The following is an 18,652-nucleotide window of genomic DNA, read 5'->3' on the forward strand; positions in this document are numbered from 1 at the left end:
AACTGAAGGTAAAAGTGGAAGGTTGTGCATGCAGGTAGTGGATTTCCTCAAATCAAGAGACAAGGAGAGAGGAAGAGGGAGAGGAGCAGGTAGGTAACTGTATGTCTGTCAGCTCTGGGACAGCACAAGCCTGTAATGCTCTTTATTCCCGTACAGCCCACCCTAACAAACCTGCAGGGAGCTGGCATTGCACCTCCATTCACCTGTGCTATGCCCACTGCTATGAAGTATCTTTTATTCTGGTTCTGAAAGAAAAGATATTTTGCCGGGAGTTCCGCTTACCGTTTAATAAAAATAAGTAAGGTTTTTCCTTTACTTTTGTTAATGTCATCTGGCGTTAACCTTGTTTTGCTGTTTCTATAGGGAGTATCTGAAATGTTTCTTGCTGAAAACCTGGAGCATTCAGTGGCACTGAATGTGTGACCCAGAGACATTTTTTTTCCCTTTTGTTTAGTTAGGACTGTGATCAAAAATAGCAAACCCAGCTCTAAATCTTAGTTTAATAGGTCTTTAATGGTGTTGCCCTGAATGCTCTGCCATTTTCAGAGTCAGGCAAGCAGCTCTGGCATGGTTGAAGTTCTGCTGCAAGACATGGAGCTGGGAAATGAAAAGGAGAATCATTTCCCTGGGGAAATGGTGAATGTGCTGAGAATGCTGCCTAAAGTCCAGGGAAAGGTGATGATAAATGGGCTCCTTAATGTCTGGGTCACAGGCCAGGGGATCTGACATGTCTCTTTAGTTTCTGCCATCTACAGGGATGCCTTCTCTTGATTAGAGTTTTAAGGAGTTTACTGCTGTAAAAGATGAAAGAAGAAACTGCTAGAAAAACAGACAATGCTAGTATCAAACAAGCTATTGTGATTCTTGAAGCACTGTAAGCATGCAAAGCTTTGAAGAACTTGTTAGTATCATACATGGGCAACTGTATAGTCAAGGTCAATTATACCTCTCTGTTTCTGTGGTAGTGCTAAGTTGAAAGGGTAGCTGAGGCTGTTTCCACTTTTCTAGGGAGTTTACTTGAGAGCTATGGGATTTTTTTTTCCCCCTTCCTCCTTTTGACCATATAAAACTTGCTTTAGTTAACTTTCCAATTGTAAGCAAATTGAGTATGTACTGTTGTTGTTATGTGCCACTAAAAAACCAACAACCCATGAACTCTGAAATAATCTGCCCTAGTAAAGACCTAAGCCAAAGTGGTGACCTGAAATTTAAAGACTCATTTGGATACTGCAACCTAAAGCTGGTGTCTTCCAGGTAGTTTGAAGGCACAGCTATGCTCATCCTTAATATTAACTGAAACTAATTGTAAGTTGGAACATTGCAGTTTTCATATCACCATTCTCTTTGGGAAATCTGTTATTTTTTTCCTACATCTCTCTCTGTCTGGTTCTGTTCTTAGATACATACATTGCTACTTGCTGCCAAATTACATGTTTAAGAGGTGAAAAGAAAACTCTTGATTTCAAGTCCATCATGGACCTTTTCCCAACCTTGCTGTGTAATGCCCATCTGTTGACCAGACTGATGGAATGAATGATGAGAGATACCCTGTGAGATGTGTAAAGCTATTGAAAGATAATTTTTTCCTGTTTCCTTTTATTGTAATCATAAAAAGTAGATCATTAAAACTGTTTTATAAATGTGAATGAGCTAGAAAATATTATGACAATGAAAGTTACTAAAGATACAGAAATGAAATTTTAAGATGAGATTTATCTTCTTACTCTAATTTGTACTCCTGCTGTACTGTAAATGTAATAACCATCAAAATGAAAAATGCAACAGATTGATAATACCATTGAGTTTTAATTAAACCACTGAATTGAAAAGGGCCCAGATGGATAACTGGAAAATGTAGTTATAAGCCTGGTATGAAAAATGCTGGATTGCTAGTGATATGTCTTACAAATAAATGCTATGCCAAAAATAACCTCATTTTTAGAACATCTTCCTAAAATTAATCATTAAAGTTTCTAAAACAGATGGTTTCTAGATTTTATTTAATTTGGCTGACAAACACTTACTACCTTCGATCAGGAATTGTGCTTTTAACAAATCCCTGCCCAAGAGTCTCATCCAGTGTCCCAGGAAACCAAGAGGTGGTGCCAAGGCATGTGAAAGCTCAAATGTGTAAAACCATGGCTCAGCCTATTTAAATGTGGAAATTGCATTACTTTGGCACAAAATGCTTAACACACAAAATATTTGACAAGAGAAGATGTTAAACACTACCGAAGTAAAATTGCATCTTTTCCTGTTGAGTTTTTTTAAATCATATTTTAAGTGGAGACTCTTAATTGAAAGGTACTTACACACTGAGACCTTTCTTGTTTCCATTCTTCCTTTTTTGTCAGATTATTCCAGGGAATATTTTTGTCACTAAACAAGCTAGTGTGTGTATTCATGTATAAGTGTGTGTGTATAAGTGAGGGCAAAACCCCTCAAGTTTTCCCAATTTTATTTCCTGGTGAAGTCTTCTGAAGTTATTGTCAAAGGGAATCTTCATCTTCAAGTTAGTTTGTAGTTATCTAATAGTAAAAAAGCACTAGTCAAATTAAATTAGCTGTGATCAGATCCTAAAATTAGCATAGAAAGTTGCACAAATCAATATCTTGTTACTTTCAAAGCTTGTTATCTGTACTTTCTCATGAATTAATTCTAGAAACTTTATGCTAAATGATGTAAAAATTGATCTCAAGCTTGAAAAAAATTGGTGATCAATAATTTTCTTCTAGTCGGAGAGAAATTCATTAAATTCTATAGGTATTACATTGCCAGATATTCTTACCAAGCTTTGTTCTAATCACTACATTATTCTTGACTGAGAACACATTAGCTGTAAAAATTCATGAAATGAGAAACAGAACATTATAAAGATTTTTCTCTGGGTATTATCAGTAATGAGTTGTGCAGAAAAGTGGAACACACTGTCCTTGCCAGTGAAGATGTGTTTATGTCTGGTATTTTTTTACACTTAAGTGTTGTTAACTGCTTTTTTCTATCATTATATAAAGAAATTATTTCCTGATAAATTTGGAGAAACATAATTTTTTCTTTTTTCTATCAGGAAGGTTTAACTTTCTTTTTCTGTGCCCAAAGATATTTCTATAACAAACATTTTGTGCAAGAACGATGAGGTTCAGCAGATCATTCAGAGGAGTGGTTGAAAAAGTAGCTTTTACTTTTTTGGCTGCTTCTGTGGTGATCACTGTCATAATTTTAGCAAGGTGTTAGTGATGATTGAAGGGACACCTCTTTGGGCTGAGTCATCTGTTTCAGCTCTTGCATACCCAGCGTTTGGCAAGCTGGTTTTGTAAACTAGTTTCATTTTCTGGCATCGTGGCTGCAGCCGTCTGTTCTTCTTTGCAGCTGTTTAGACTTGGGATATTGTTCCTTTGCTGATCAGCAGAGGTGCGCTGTGGTCCAAATTAATTTGTCTTTAGGAAACCCTCTGGCTGAATACAGTACTGATGAGCACATACCCAGGTGTGTGCTCCAAGGAAAATCTCATCTTGGATTAGTTATTATTTTTTTCCCCCTGTTTTGCTGACTGACGGGTGTTTCTCCTGTCGCGCATCTCTGCCCTATTTCCTTTCTTTCCCCGTCCTTTTTGGTGTGTTCAACTCTTTGGGCATACATTAGTTTCCATATGAATGTTCCCCAGAGTGACGAACAGGAGTCGTTGATATTCATGTAAATCACTTCCCTACTACTTCAGCTTATTTTGATGATTCAGGAGAGCCTACACATTATGTAAATTGAATAGCAAATATGACTTCCTATTGACAAGACTGGAAAAATACAATCTCAGAAAAAAGTGAAAAGCATCTGTTTTATGTTGAATAATGAATAATTAAAACTGACTGAATTGCCAGAAAATACTAGTTAATAAACTTTGACTGATGTGTAGCACCACTGTAATAAAGACAATACCTTCCTCGTGTATCGTATGTCATAGAATTACATGTGTAGATGTAAAGTTACCATTTAAAGCACATATATTTAAAAACCCAATATGATCCTATACTCACACATATATGTGCTGGTTAACTATTCTTGTTACACCCGTAGAGCAGTTCATACATTCTTCATGGAAAATAGTATACAATAGTGTAATATAAATTTTCTCTTTTCCTGGATCTTGTATGTTTTTATTTGAAGGAGAGTAGCAATGTCAGTTGAAGTATTTCTCATTCTTTCAGCAAATGTGGTTGAGGTCAGATGAAGCCTAGATAATGCTTGTTATCTCTATGTCAAATTTTGAGCAGTCACACTTAAATTGTTACAAGAAGTGGCCTGCTTTCTTTATATCAGGTTTTCTAATGGATTTGCATCAGCAGAAATGTAGGGGCAAAATTTACATTCTTTATTACTGGAATCAATCTTATAAAGTAAAACATTGCCATCTGTTAGCAGTTTTATACTCAAAGCTTCCTTGGTCAGGCAGTGCAAGCTGCCCAGTGTGTGCTAAAACTGTTGTCTTGGGGAAGCCTTCACTAGCATTTTCCAAAAATACCTTTTATGGCCCAAAGCATTTCACTACCTATGAATTGAAAGCTGTGCAGTTATGTATTTGAGAATATTTGTGCTACCTTTATTCCATAAACCAAACCAAAATTATGCGTAAGGCACAGCGACATTAAGAATATTTAAAAAAAAAATCTTAGTTTTGTAACAGTCCAGTCTCACAAATACATTTTTTTAGAAGAGGCTCATCACTTGTTTCATGCAGCTATGTGAGTAGAAGGCAGGCTGCAAAATCCAGTCCGTAAGCATTTCACTCCAAAAGATCTTGATAGCCCTAACTGCAAATTAAATGGTTTCTAAGGGTAGATCTGAGGTGCCAGCCATAGTTTGCCTTGTATCATTCCTCTTGTAACTTCAAATTAATCATGTTTTCAGTTTCCCCAATGGTTAAAGTGCTAAAATATTGATATTATATATGCACTACAGAAAAGTGGCAAATAGGCTGAAATTTTACAGTCTTCCTCATTTGAAACTAAAGTCTATGGTGAATGAACTATTTTTACCAAGTTGTATGTTAACCTGAGCCAAAAGTTCGACAAGATGCTTTAAAAAAACACCCACAATCCTAATTACCCTGTAATTCAAACAGTGTTATGGAAAGTATTTTCAAATTTAGACTCTCTTACCATGTTTACTCATCCCAGTGCAGGTTCACTGATGCATCGTTGTACCTTTGCCCTTGTTAATTTGTGCAAACATGTCTTTGAAGTACATTTTTTAGGGGATGAAGGTTGTTAGAGCTTGGCAATCTGAATGCTCTTTACAGATTTACTGCCATTAGTATTATATGTTCATATATTACAGTGAAAAATTAATTTTCTCATGCATAGTGTGTGGACCTTTCTTCTTAGTGTGGGAGTGCATCATCCCTCCTGCCTTGCTGGGTGGGGTGGTGTGCCAGGGTGTTTTGGACTCTGCTTGTCCTCGCTGCAATGCCACATGTTTCAGGAGGTTAGTGTTGTTCCCAGCCTGTGGGAGTTGTGGTGGTTTTTTTTTTTGTTTTTTTTTTCAGTTGGGAGAATGAGGGAGAGAGGACCCCTGTGTATCTACCTGCCTGTGGTACAAACACACCTCTCTGTTCACAGGGGCTTGTGGTAGGGCAGTTGCGTGGAGGTGTCCATCTCTCATGTGCCTTTGCATATGCCATAGGAGAGGAGCCTCTGTACCTGGAGGAACTCAATAAAAATCACCCTGTCTCACTGTACTGTCACACTTGCCCCACAAAGCAGCCTGTGAAACTTGACTGATACCTCCCAAGTGATACTGATGTGGAAATATAGCTCACTATTTTCCATCTTTAATACTTCTTCTGAATCTCTCAGTAAATCTGAATCTACTCATGCTATGCTCTTTCAGCTGGCAGAATAATTTGGAGTTAATGGATAGTAAAATTTGGCCTTGAGTTTTTGACTTTCAGGAGAATAGTGTGCTTTTGTGTAGTAGTGAGGTGTTTTAATACAAGTGTTATTGTGTTACAAGCTCTTGTAAAATTGTTTTATCATGAGTGTGAGAAAATGATGGAAATGTCTACAGCAGGATGCTGCCTGCTGGAGTGTAGTTTCTTTTGATATAACCTGTAGTTCAGTAATTTTGCAAGAATTTTGTAATGAAAGCACATGCTATCATTTCTGTCTCTGTTACCATGACATTTAAACCCAGGAAATAAAGGCATGCATTTAGTCCTTCATACTTCAGAGATGTATGAGCAGTCTGTTGAACCACTGCTTGAAGAGTGAGTTGCCTTTAGGAGGAGTAAAATAACTGTGCACCTCTGAGCCTCATATTTTACTGTTTTACCTGTGATCTTCCAATGCTATGGCTATTTGTTAATTCATTTATAAAGCAGGTGCCCTATCTGAAATTTTCTTGTCAACCTATCTAGTCAAAGATAAAATCAAATACAAAATAACTGTACAGTGAAGTACAGGAAACTTTTATATGCAGTAAAATTTACTGATAAAAGTGGTGGTAGGCTTACTAAAAAGTGCTTGATGAAAAGCAGCATGTAGCCTGTGATATATGTGAGGGAAAGAGATAAAAAAATAATAGTCTGAAGAGGGTTTTTTTCTGCATTGTGAGGAACAGCTGGGCTTTGCACGCTTCAGGGCTACTAATCACCTTACTCAGAGCTTTAGATCAAGGGAATAGTTTTTGGAGAGATCCAGCTCCATAACGTAGATTTCTTAAGGCCAGTCCCCCGTTCTGAGATGCACTTAGCCCACAGTGAAGACCTTATTCCAGCTGTGGGACTGATTGTGCATCCTTCACAGACATCACCAGGTTTACACGCTGCTGCTGTGGAGGGAGTAGCTGCCTGTGGAATACTGGTTGTAGGACCAGGGCAGTCCTGCAACAGCAGGAGATTATTATTATTTGTGCTATAACAGATGGTTTAAGCTACTGCAAACTCTTGCTGTATGAGAGGGCTTGTGCTCATACAAGTATGGTGTTAGATATGTGATCTTATATATCTGGACACAACAGGGGCTGAGTATGGAATATTCTGCAGGTTCTTCCCTTTGTGAAAAGGGAAGCTTTGAACAGAGGTGTGTCTTTTTAGTCTATGCAGGGCATTTCTCTAAAAAAATTGAAGTTCTCCGACATTGCAAAATAATTGCAAAAATATCTTTTTTAGGAATGGATCAATATAGCAAGAGAAAATTATTTGTATTTTATGCAAAGTTTTGATCAGAGAGTGATGTGGAAAGTATTTGTACTAATTTTCCATCTGTAGCAAACTTTTATAAACAGTGACCCATCTGTTTCAAATTGCTGCTTTGCTTGGGCATTTTTATAAAGTCTGTGCTTTGTATAATGCAGTTTGTTAAAGAAAAGGACCTGACTTTTTTTTTTTTCTTTCCCTCTCTGTACTGTAAATGTTTCATGGAGTGTGTTAATAAATGGTATTTGGTTACTTTTTGCTGAACATTCAGGTTTCAGGAAAGAAAGCAACCATGTCTAATAAAAGAAACTGATTGTGCTTTGGCTTGAAGTCAGTGTCAGAAGTGCCTGACTGCTTAAAGGGAAGCAACGTTGGGCCATGGTAGTAGTGTGGAAAAGCTGTAATTATGGTTGTTGAATTTGAAGTCTGAAGTTGTTAACTCAAAATCCATTTTTTTAACCCGATTGCTAAAACCATATGGAGAATCCTTCTTCCATCGTTGTGGTTCCCTCTGTTCAGCGTCACCAGTTCTGCTCCTTTAGTTCCTAAGTTATTCTGGTCTCTCTTGCTTCCCCATATCTACAGTTAAAACATATAAAAGTTCTTTAGTACTGTTTTACAGCCCTATTTTTGCACTGTAGCAGTTTGGTTTTCAAAATACTCAAGGAGTCATACGCACACCAGACGATCTCTTACTCATTTTCATTTTGTCTTCCAGTCACTAGAATAATGAAAGATTTAGAAAATGCCTCACCAGCAGCATAAGCCATCAAGTCCAAGGACGTAAACAGATTACAGTTTTATCCACTGTCAGCTTTGCCCACTCTACCAACATGCTATTTTACACCAGACTTTGGAAATCATTTAGTTGATTGATATAGCAATAAAAGGGCATTTAATAGCAGCCAAGATAAAAAGCTTTGCCTAACACTCTTCGTTGTGTAATAATAATCCTCACAACATTCAAGACCTTCTTAAATGATGAAAGTATAATACATAAAATTTTGTCTGACAAAACTCTCTGCACTTCGAAAATTGTTTCTTGGATGAGAGGACCAATTAAAAAAAGTTTCTATTTCCTCTTGTGACACCTGTCATTACAAGAGAATTTACAATCAAGTTAAATTGGAAGAAAATGAACTTAAAACCCCCCATATCAGCCTTCTTTAGGGATGGAGTTATTTCGTCCTGTGTACTGTTCAGAAAAGGTTAGATAACAATCAGAATAAGGTAGTCACTAAATATTGTCTAATCTCTTTATTATAATAAAAAATTTCATTGAACAGCCCAACTATTACTTTGCCATAAATATTTTCAAGGAATTTCTGTCTCAGGTTAGATGACTGGTGTATGTTGCAAATTGAATCTGAGTTTATTCTTTTACGAATTCCATCTCGCATAGAAAAGAGCAACTTTTTGTCCCTTAGGAATTTGTTCCCTTGGTAGGGTAAGGAGAACCCCTCACACCTCTGTTCTTCACTGGAGTGGGAGAAGACCCTGGCTCACCTTGACTTCCACCAAAGACAGTGAGAAACTACGCTGTGTTACTGAGTTTATAGCAATCACTTCCTTGGAGGAAACCAGGAGTATGCAGTGTTGGTAACAGGAAAGGGGCACATTCAGGCTGGTAAGCATGTTGTGTACTTTTTTTTTTTTCAGCTTTAGAAAGTGGATATAGAAAAATGAAAGATGTGGATGGCTGAAGTTTATGTTAGGGCAGGCAGGAAGGTCTTTGGTTTCAGGCAGTCAGCTGCAGCCATGGCCAAACAGGACCCTTTTTCCTGGGCTTTCAGGTAAAATGAGATTTGTTACTCTATACTGAAGAGTACTTCATGGTAAAGAGCAGGGAATGAGTTAGGAGTTGCTGTGTATGTCTTATGAACACATTATAGGGTGTGCAAGAATATTGAATGTAGTTCTTAAGAGATTATACGTATGAAGGAGAAAAGAATCAATTTAAGATGTCAAGTCAAGGATTTTGCTATAATAGTGCACCCAGTTGATTTCTATTGGTATATTTCTTGCAAGGTTAGGACAGTAACATTTAGAAATACTTGAGTTTTGGTGTACTTTTTTTGATGGGAGAGACTGAGACTAGCACTTCTAGGGCAGGACTATGGATGAAATGTGTGCTGTTTAATTAGAAGCTTAATATTTGTTGTGGGTAGGTAATGGAGAGATTGCAGAAGTGAAAATTGCATTTGAAACCCAAATTCAAGATGATCTAACAGTTGGATTTCTGCTGATAAAAGCATTCACAATGGAAGGCATGTGCATGCTTTTGCTTTTGCTTTTCCTTTTCCTTTTTAACCTGATTTACCATCTTGTACTGAATTAAGTCTTTTCCCCCCTATCCCCATGAACCTTCCCAGTTTTCAGCATTTTGTGGCTCAATAGACCATTTCAGCATCTCCTCCTTAGGGATATCTAGAGGCTTAAAAACATTTCAGGTAATTAATGGGTTATGCCTCCTTAAAAGTAAGGATTTATATGCTTAATGCCTACAAAATCCTTTTTTAAAATTCTGCCCTAAATTAGGAGTGATTTTAAGGGTACAGATTCCTGCTCAAACAGCTGGGAAATCCAGGGGTATACAGAAAGACTAGCTTTAAGCTCACCTATGTCTGTATTGATGGAAAAGGAGCTTCTCTGGGGAGAAATCCCACATGTGGGCATGACCTGGGTCCTCCCAGTTTGTTGCTGGAGAAACCTATTGCTCTCCATTAATGGGGGAGGGCTCTTCCCTTTAGTGCTGTTCATGACCAGTCAGTGTGTGTGAGTACCTATCCCATCCTCTAAGCAGCAGTGTTTTGGTCTTACAGAAATATCACAAGTATCTCTTCCAGCCTTGTCTTTAGATCCTGATACCTAAGTGATAACAATTAGTTATGTGTGATTCTTTCTCTGTAAGTATTTGCAGTTCTCACATAAGCTAGTTGGCAGAAAAGATGTAAAATAAGTACTGTGAAGTTGCAGGGTAATAGTAGGATGCAAATTCCTAAATACCTATGTAGGACATTTAAATGTAATATTTTGCCTTTTGAAAACAGTAGTTCATTTTGGTTTCTCCGCTAACCGCTAATACAAGGTGATCAAGTGATCTCCACTTCATAGGGAACACATTATATGTCCAAACGTGGGCTTGAAAACACTCTTCCCTTTGAACTTACATTTGTGGAATTGAGTATCAAACCAGAAGGAAAATGCCTGAGGTGTTAGTATTTAATTGGCATTGAGTCATACTGCTGGCATAGAATTTTCTTTTCTTTTTTTTTTAATCCTAAAAATACAAAACAAATATATCTAAGTGTTCCAGTGACTTTCACAGGCATTGACTTGGGCTGTATAGTATTCCATTTTGGGATGAAATAGTATTCTGGTTTGGAACTGGCACCAGTCATTAAAAAAAAAAAAAAGTACCTTACTTGTCATTAAAACGTCTGCCATACAGAATTACCCGATGCGTGAAGTCCAAAGCTAGTGTGTATCCTGTTCCTAGTTCTCTTCATGTATATATGTTGCTAATTTTTTAGTACTGAAATATTTTAATCATTAAATAGCATTATAATTTGCTGCGGTCCATGATTGGCAAGTGTTGTAATTAACACAACAGTGGTTGTTCCAGATGCCATTGTGAATGGATGGGCTTGTTGGGCTTACTAGCTGTCGCAAATAAATTGACAGGCAGTGCTGATTTATTAGGGGCAGTCTTTGCTTAGTGGTTTGTTTTTTTATTTTTTCAGAGAAGCAGAAGTATTTGACTCTTTATACTCTGTATATTGCAATCTACAGTAAACTGCTATTCTGTAAAACTAATGTGCCAAGTCTTGGGTGTCCAGTGGGGCTGGAGAGATTAAGCATCACTGCCTTGAGCTAAGTGGGCTTGATCTAAGATGACTCTAATATTCTTTTCAAAGAAGAGAAATAAAAATCAGCAAACATATAATTTAAAAAGTGGTTCCTTGTCCTTCTCTACCCATCTATGCTACTCCTTGAGGAGCCACCGAGCTGAGCAGTTAGTTCAGACTCATATTCCAGGAGAATACTAAGCACTGCTGAACGGGTAGAACAGTTGGGAAAACAAAAAAACTTGGCAATTTGTGAATTAGCACTGGAAACGGGAAATTGTTGCCATTTCAGTTCTTAAGTTGTCAGTGGAAAACAGGATTAGAGGAGGAAGGATTTGTCTTAAGCCTCAGGAGAAAAGCTATCACAGTGGAATATTGAGACAAGAAGCAATGCGTATATTCTGTGCTATTAAGCATACTTAGGAAAATAGTTCACTGCCAGTCACAGTTTACTGTTATGATGTTTCTCTTATGTAATTCATAGGAACCATTAGAGGAAGGCGATTTATATTGAAGTCAACCTTTTTCCACTCTGCCTCTCTGGTGATTCTCCTTGTTTCCCACTTGGCAGCTGATGGCCGCAAAGATGTTGTGGCTCTGAGGGCCCTCTGCCTGTACCTGCTGTCCTGAACCGCTGCTGTGTAGTCTTCCCTGGTGTAAATATCCCAGCAGAAGTGTGCTGCCTTCTATGCTTGGTGTAGATGTCTGGAGAAAGAGACTGTTCACTTCAGATAATGCTGGCTGGTGTTTTCCCAATCTGCCTTTTCTTCCTGTACAGACAATGTTCTTCAGCCTGTGTTTGTTAAGAAAATGGAAGATATCTTCTTTAGGACTATTTTTTATAAAGTTATTTTCTCTCCAGTTTTTGTGTGGCATATCAGATAGTGAGTCTCATTCAATACTTAAATAGATGAGAAAGTGGTGTAAGGAATAGTGCAACTTTGTGTTGTTTGGAAACAGCGGTGTAAATGGCCATCCAATGTAGATCAACTTGAGAAAGATTTATGTCTCAAAATTCAACCTTTTTTAGAACACTATAATATTACCTTGGTTAAATGCAAGATGTTAAATCAAAAGGCACTCTTAAGGGGGAGCAAATGGAACTAAAACAGTGGCAGTGATGAGATGTTCTCTCAGTGATTACTCGGATCCTCAGGGGAAACTATGGGGAAACTGTGAAATGGGAAATAAATCACATTCTGGCACCCATCAGCATGCTATGTATTACTTTCCTTATGCAGGTCTTGGGGTAAAGAGCATACTAAAACCTGAAAGGCTCTTGTCTAGACAGAGAAAGAAGAGAAGCACCTGTAGGATGACAATAGAGAGAATGACAGAATGGGAAAGAGAATAATTTGTTTTACCAGCTCCGAGGTGGAGATAATCTAAAAATGTGTTAAAGAGTAGGATGAGATGTATGTATATAGAATCTGCTCATAGAGTCTTCTTATTGTTTTTACCTTCCAATCCTCATGTTAATACCTTTGGGTGAAAGAACAAATAATTATTTATGTTGTGGAGAAATGGTTTTGAGACTCATTTTAATAGGAAGTGTCACAGCATTGTGAAAGAGAAAGAATTAGAGGTGTTGTGTTAACAGGATTGGGAAGCAGAGGCAATAGTCCAGAGAGCTGTTTTGAGAGTGGGTGATTTCATCTAGGAGGAGAAAAAGGCTTCATAATCCTTTCCCCAAAGAGGTGAATGCTAGAGGAGGTAGAAGGAGCCTGAAGATCAGCTCATTCTGCAACTTCTAACACCTGCTGATTGTTTTAACCCAAGTATTCACAAAGATCTATTGAAAAATTCATGCAGTTTGTTTTTAATTTTATATTTTGGAATAATTGCAGTAGACTAATAGGCTCCCTTTTGGTTATAAGCTCTCATAGTTTTCACTAATAAAAATTACTTCGTATTGTTCTCCTGGGATTTTAATTGCATTAAGAAATGATTGGCTGTAATAAACTTCTACAGCCTGTGATAATTATAATCAAATAAGATATCCATATAAAAGCATAAAATTATGCCGAAGCAAATACATTCTTGATCATTAATTAGTGAACTATCAAAGGCATTGCAGATGGTAGTCATTTCATGCTTTTTAGAACAAAGCCTGACCATCACAGCCTTGACTGTGTAGTAAATTTAGTTTTCAGTTATTCTTACATCAGTAAATACATCTGAATGGTGTATTTGTATACATATCCTATCTGCTACATATAATTTTCAGTTCCTTTCATATGTGAAAATATCATCAGTGAAGGTATTTGATTGTTTTAATAAGACTGTAACACTGTAGAGTACTTTACAAAACAGATAAATGGATATGACTGTGGTCCTTGAAAAGTAAAATGCTGTTTGTGTGAAGTTGTGTGTAAGGGCAGTGGAAGAAGTTTGGTGTAAGCAGTTCTTACAGAAACTACTGACTACTTGGAGAAGTTTTGTGAAGAAAAATTGATGTTTGGTGGCAGATTGTGCCATGTTTGAGTGGCAACATAGGGAAATGAATCAGTGAGGAGGGAAAGAAAAATTAACTGGACCTTTTATTTGGCAGACAGTAGTGAAATTAAAACAACTCTCTGACTCAGTGTTGGGCCGCTGTGTTTGATAGCTTGGGTTGCCTCATAGGACAGGGTAGAAGAATTGATTCTTTGCATCTGTGGAGATCTTGGTACCAACCTAAGTTCTGCCAGTGCTTACATTTTTGAAATCAAATGCAAGTTTAAGGGCACAGTATGCTTTCTATTTCTGCAATCCTTGGAGAAATACTGGACCTACAAAAAGCAAATCCAAAGTGTTAACAAGGACAGGTGGGCTCATCTGTCAAACTCGTGTAGGATGCTGCCATCAAAACTGTTGTAAGCACAGCTTTATTTACAAAGAATGCCAACCAGAACTAAAGATCAGGAGCATCATTACCACCAAATTATCTTAATCTAATGATAGATTACTCCCTTGTGTGTGGTATCAAGATAGAATGTGACATTTTTGTCTTACGATAAGTTACCCTCTAGTTAAATGGGCATCACAGCTGTCTTTGAGTTGCAGAAGACTTTGATTCCTAAATTCTATAAAGTGGATTTAGGTCCCACTTTTCCTTTATTGATTACAAAGTTAAATTTAATTGCTTATGCGGTGTTTCTTTCTATTTTACACACTTTATCAGTGAAAGACAGGCCCGCATCTTTGACTTCAAACAGTTACATTAACATAATCAGCACATTTACTATTCTCCTTCACAGTTTACTTCGTGGTTGAGCTCGCCTGCCTGCCATGTGATCTGACCACAAGGGCTAACCACTCCTTAGTGATAATTTACATTATTATTGTAATATGGATTAGGCATCAGTTGGAAGCGAGTCTGAGTCAATACTGAGTTATTTCCTGTGACATCTTAAAAGAAATTATTTAACAGTCTGATATCCATTTGGAAATTCAAAGACATTGCTTATAATGCTTCTTGGCAAACTGAGGTTCATCAATGAAACTTAACAATTGGCTTGACACCCAGAGTGTAGGACAGAGATAAATGAGGAACAGAGTTGGAATGTGAACTCAGTCTGCTTACCTTGAATTGATGCTGGCATAATGGAGACCAGAATTTGGCCCTCTGTCTTCTCCTTTGGAAGATGATGCCATGGGTACTTCTGTCAAGTGACTTCAGGTCTTGACACTCATGATCCCTTGAGCAGAGAACATGGAAGTAGTAGAGGAAGATATTTGGTCTTCCTGTAAAAACATTTTTCTCCTTGAGCTAGCAAGTGCATACGTAAAAGTAGACTGGAAGAAATTAATGAATTCTCCTGCCTGCACAACCAGTTCATTTGTCTGGTCTTGAATTCCCTGAAGAGAGGAAATATGAAGGATTTTATGGGAAGCAGCAGCTGTTCTTCCTCCCTGGGGCAAAGGATGTGCATTGTGATGAGTGAAACCCCTTATTTTTTATCAATGTGATTGGCACCCAGTGACTTGTTCTAATAGTCCAGCTGTTGAATGCTGTAATCCTTGTGGGTCAGATGACATATGCTGCTGTTACTGCTGTGCACTGTTTATGTATATACTTGATGCTGAATTAATATTTTAATGTAGCTTACATAAGCAATTTCATTATAATTGCATGATTTAAGAGTTGTAAGGTGACCATAAAAAGGTATTTCTGAGCCTCACTGAAATTTCGTTGGGGAAAATCTGTTTGTCTATAAACTATGAATGCTAAAAACCCCTACAGACTTCTTGTTATGGATGGGTTTAGTCACATATGAAACACTGAGAGGGCTTTAGTACACCCTTAAGCTAAGGAAGAGTTTATAAAATGCTCTGATTAGTTGGTATTAAAAAAAATTAAAATCAGCTTCTGTCTTAAGTATCTTTGTCATGCATAGTGTTCTTCAGTCTTTACATGTGAAATGAAATGAATTATTTGAAAAGATTGTCTGTTGCAATACCTGAGATTCTGAACTCTGCAGTTGGGAGAGCTGTAGTGAACTTGTTTTTCCTAAGGCATTGCAGCACCTAATGAATGGGGAGAATCTTTCTGAGAGGACTGATGCAAAACATCATTATTTCTACTTACACAAATGTCTGAAGCTGATTTATTCCTGAGACTAAGATGTTTGAATATGTTGCATTACAGCAGGCCACTTGTGTTTTTACCAGTGTTCCGGCAGAGTGCTCTGCTTGGTTTGTTTTGGGAGAATGTGGTTCTCAGTCTTGCTTAATTACAGTAGTGATAGGACTTGGGACTGCAGTTGCAGGAATGATATTCCACAGATCTGTATGGACTGAAAGAGAGACTCCACCTCCTTATTTCCCGTGTGCCCCATCGTAATTTTCACTCCATGATCTTGCTGGGCACAGAGGTGAGACTGACTGGCCTGTAGTTTCCCAGGTCTTCTATTTTTCCCTTTCAAAAAATGCGATTTATGTTTCCCCTTTCCCATTCAGTGGTATATTCCCCAGACTGCCACAACTTCTCAAATACGATGGATAGTGGCTGAGCCACTTCATCTGCCAGTTCCCTCAGGACCCACAGATGCATCTCATCATGTCCCATGGACTTGTGCACCTTCAGGTTCCTTAGATGGCCTTGACCCTGATCTTCCCCTACAGCGGGTGGTTCTTCATTCTCCCAGTCCCTGCCTTTGCCTTCTGTGACTTGGGCGGTGTGGCTGGAGCACTTGTTGGTGAACACTGAGGCAAAAAAGTCATTGAGTACCTTTCTTTATTGCAGAGCTTGATGTGAGGCTGTCTGGATGCATGGTGGGAAACTTCTGCTTTCTTAGTCTGGTAGAAACTGGTTGCATGTGGAAATAAATGAGGCTATCAGGTGGATATGGTGTGTGAACATACATCTGTCTTTATCAGGGGAGAATTCTTCGGGCAGCAACTATTGTAACCAGACAAATTTAGATAAATAGAAATGCTGGCTGAGTAATCATTAATAATGTGTATTTGCATGTGTAAAAATTAATGTAGGAAAGTATTTAGTTGCCTAGTTTGCCTGTCAAGATTGTTTTATTGGTTTAAGTTAGAATACTTGGGAGAATGGGAATATGATGCAGTGAGATGTTTTAGGAAGAGTGATAGGGCAATAAACCTAAGTGGTCTGATGGAGCTGTTTGAGACCTTTAAGTAGAAGAATCTATGACAAACCTGCGTACATTACCTTCTTAGTAACTAAGCTCAGAGTTCTAAGAGGTATTTTTTTACTATAAATACTTAAAGAAGTCAATTAGAAACAGTTTAAATTTAGGATACTGGTTTTAGTGTAAGAAATAATTTTTTCAAAACATGTCCTTAGAACAGTAACTATTCTTTAAAGCAATCTAAATTTTGTTTGTTTTAAAAACATCTGAAGATTATGCACATTATTAGCCATATACATGCATTCTGTATATAGTTTTTGGAACCCACTTTCTACATCCGCAGTCATATCTATTGATAGAATTGGAGTAATTTAAGGTCATTGTGAAAGATGAGGAATATTTGGAGTAATTTAAGGTCAATTTTGAAAGATGAGGAATATCTTGAATTTCTAAACTTCAGATAGGACAGACTGTAAATGCTTTTAACATGTAATTAATATGGATTACATTTTCTTAGCTCCCTTTTCTTCATTGATTTTTGCCATTCAACCAGTCATTTCTATTTGGATATATAAAATATATGGCTTACTGTTAAAAGGATCTCAAATCAAATTGGCTTTATTTACTTCAGAATATTCTGAATCATGTTTATTATGGGAATCATAAGAAAGGCATGGACGTTTCTAATAGAAGACTTATTTCCAAGTGGCTTGATTGAATGAAAGAATGCCCAGTGGAATTAAAACTCAATTAAGAGCAGTTATTTCAGTATCCTTAGTGGAAAAAAATGATTTTTCTTATTTCACAGAACTACCAGTCTGATTTATTTACAGCTGAGTGTTGTCGATCAGTTTGGAGTGTGGACACGTTTATTAATGCTGTGGTTCGTGGATGGCTATGCCAGTTTTGCTGTGAACTTTGTAATTCTTTAAACCTGCCTCGTGAGAAGACTGAGAGGTGGATTTCCTTCTGGAAGAGGCCAGGTAGCCCACTGTGTTTCTCAAGAAAGCTCTTTCTATAGCAGTTTATTGTTTTCTTATGGTGGTACTGAATCTCTATGTACTGGTTAATGAACCAGCTGGGACATGCTAATGAGCTGGTTCATATGGAAACAGCTTACTCATAAAACCAGCAAAACTAAAAGCCCTTTGAAGATCTGTGGTTCAGAAGTATTAGCTAAGTGGTTTTTATTCCCCTGTCCCCAGAATCACTCTGCCTGTCCGGATTACTGTCAGGGGGTTTGGAGTAATTAGATGAGCAGATTTCAGTGTGTTGTCCATTGCCTGTCATCATTTAATCTTCAGAAGTATCCACAGTCTCCATCATGACCTCCAAGACACTGGAAGTGCCTCCTCTGAGAAGGATTAGGAGCTGTCTCCAATATTTCAGAACTCATAGTGTGGTGATCATGACATTTTACATATGCTTCTGTTGCACTGGGTACAGACTGAGTATAAAAACACTGATTGATTCCAAAATGTGAGCAAAATGGGATCATTTGGATATAAATATCTCAGGGCATGTATGTATGTGTTCATATATATATATATACACACACACATATATATATATATTTGACAGCAAAGTTATACACATTCACAGATATATTCTTTTCCTTTTATTAAATAATTTATGATTTTTCTTAGTCAGATGTGCCTTAAAATAGGAAGCAAAAAGGGGTATTTGTCTTGGCTTATCTTTTCTCCCATGCAGGTATTCCTGAGCCTGAGGATGCAGGTGTTGAAAGGTTACTTTGATAGCATTGCCTTTCAGTAACACCTCATCAGGACTTGGGATACATCCACTCCTTTGATTAAACACTTAGGGCAGCAGCATCTTCCGTCAATATTTAGTAAGTTGGGGGATGTCAGGTGCTATCATGATGAACCTAAGTGTGACCTGAATTGAACTGAAAGTAGATTGAGGCAGGAATGGCTTTTTATCTTCTCGAGTTGTGTTTGAAGTTATGCTCATTCTTTGAAGCATATTTAAATTAATAACCACGGCATTTTCTTGACAATACTGGTAGAGAT

General features: G+C 37.6%; 1 protein-coding gene across 1 annotated transcript in view; it reads left to right on the forward strand.

Moving 5' to 3' along the window:
• Positions 1-18,652, forward strand: part of THSD7B (thrombospondin type 1 domain containing 7B) — a 363,825-nt gene that overhangs the window by 120,570 nt on the left and 224,603 nt on the right. The window lies entirely within an intron of this gene.

The sequence above is a fragment of the Athene cunicularia genome (genome assembly GCF_003259725.1).
Source record: "Athene cunicularia isolate RWA chromosome 7 unlocalized genomic scaffold, athCun1 chr7_part1, whole genome shotgun sequence".
Lineage (NCBI taxonomy): Eukaryota > Metazoa > Chordata > Aves > Strigiformes > Strigidae > Athene > Athene cunicularia.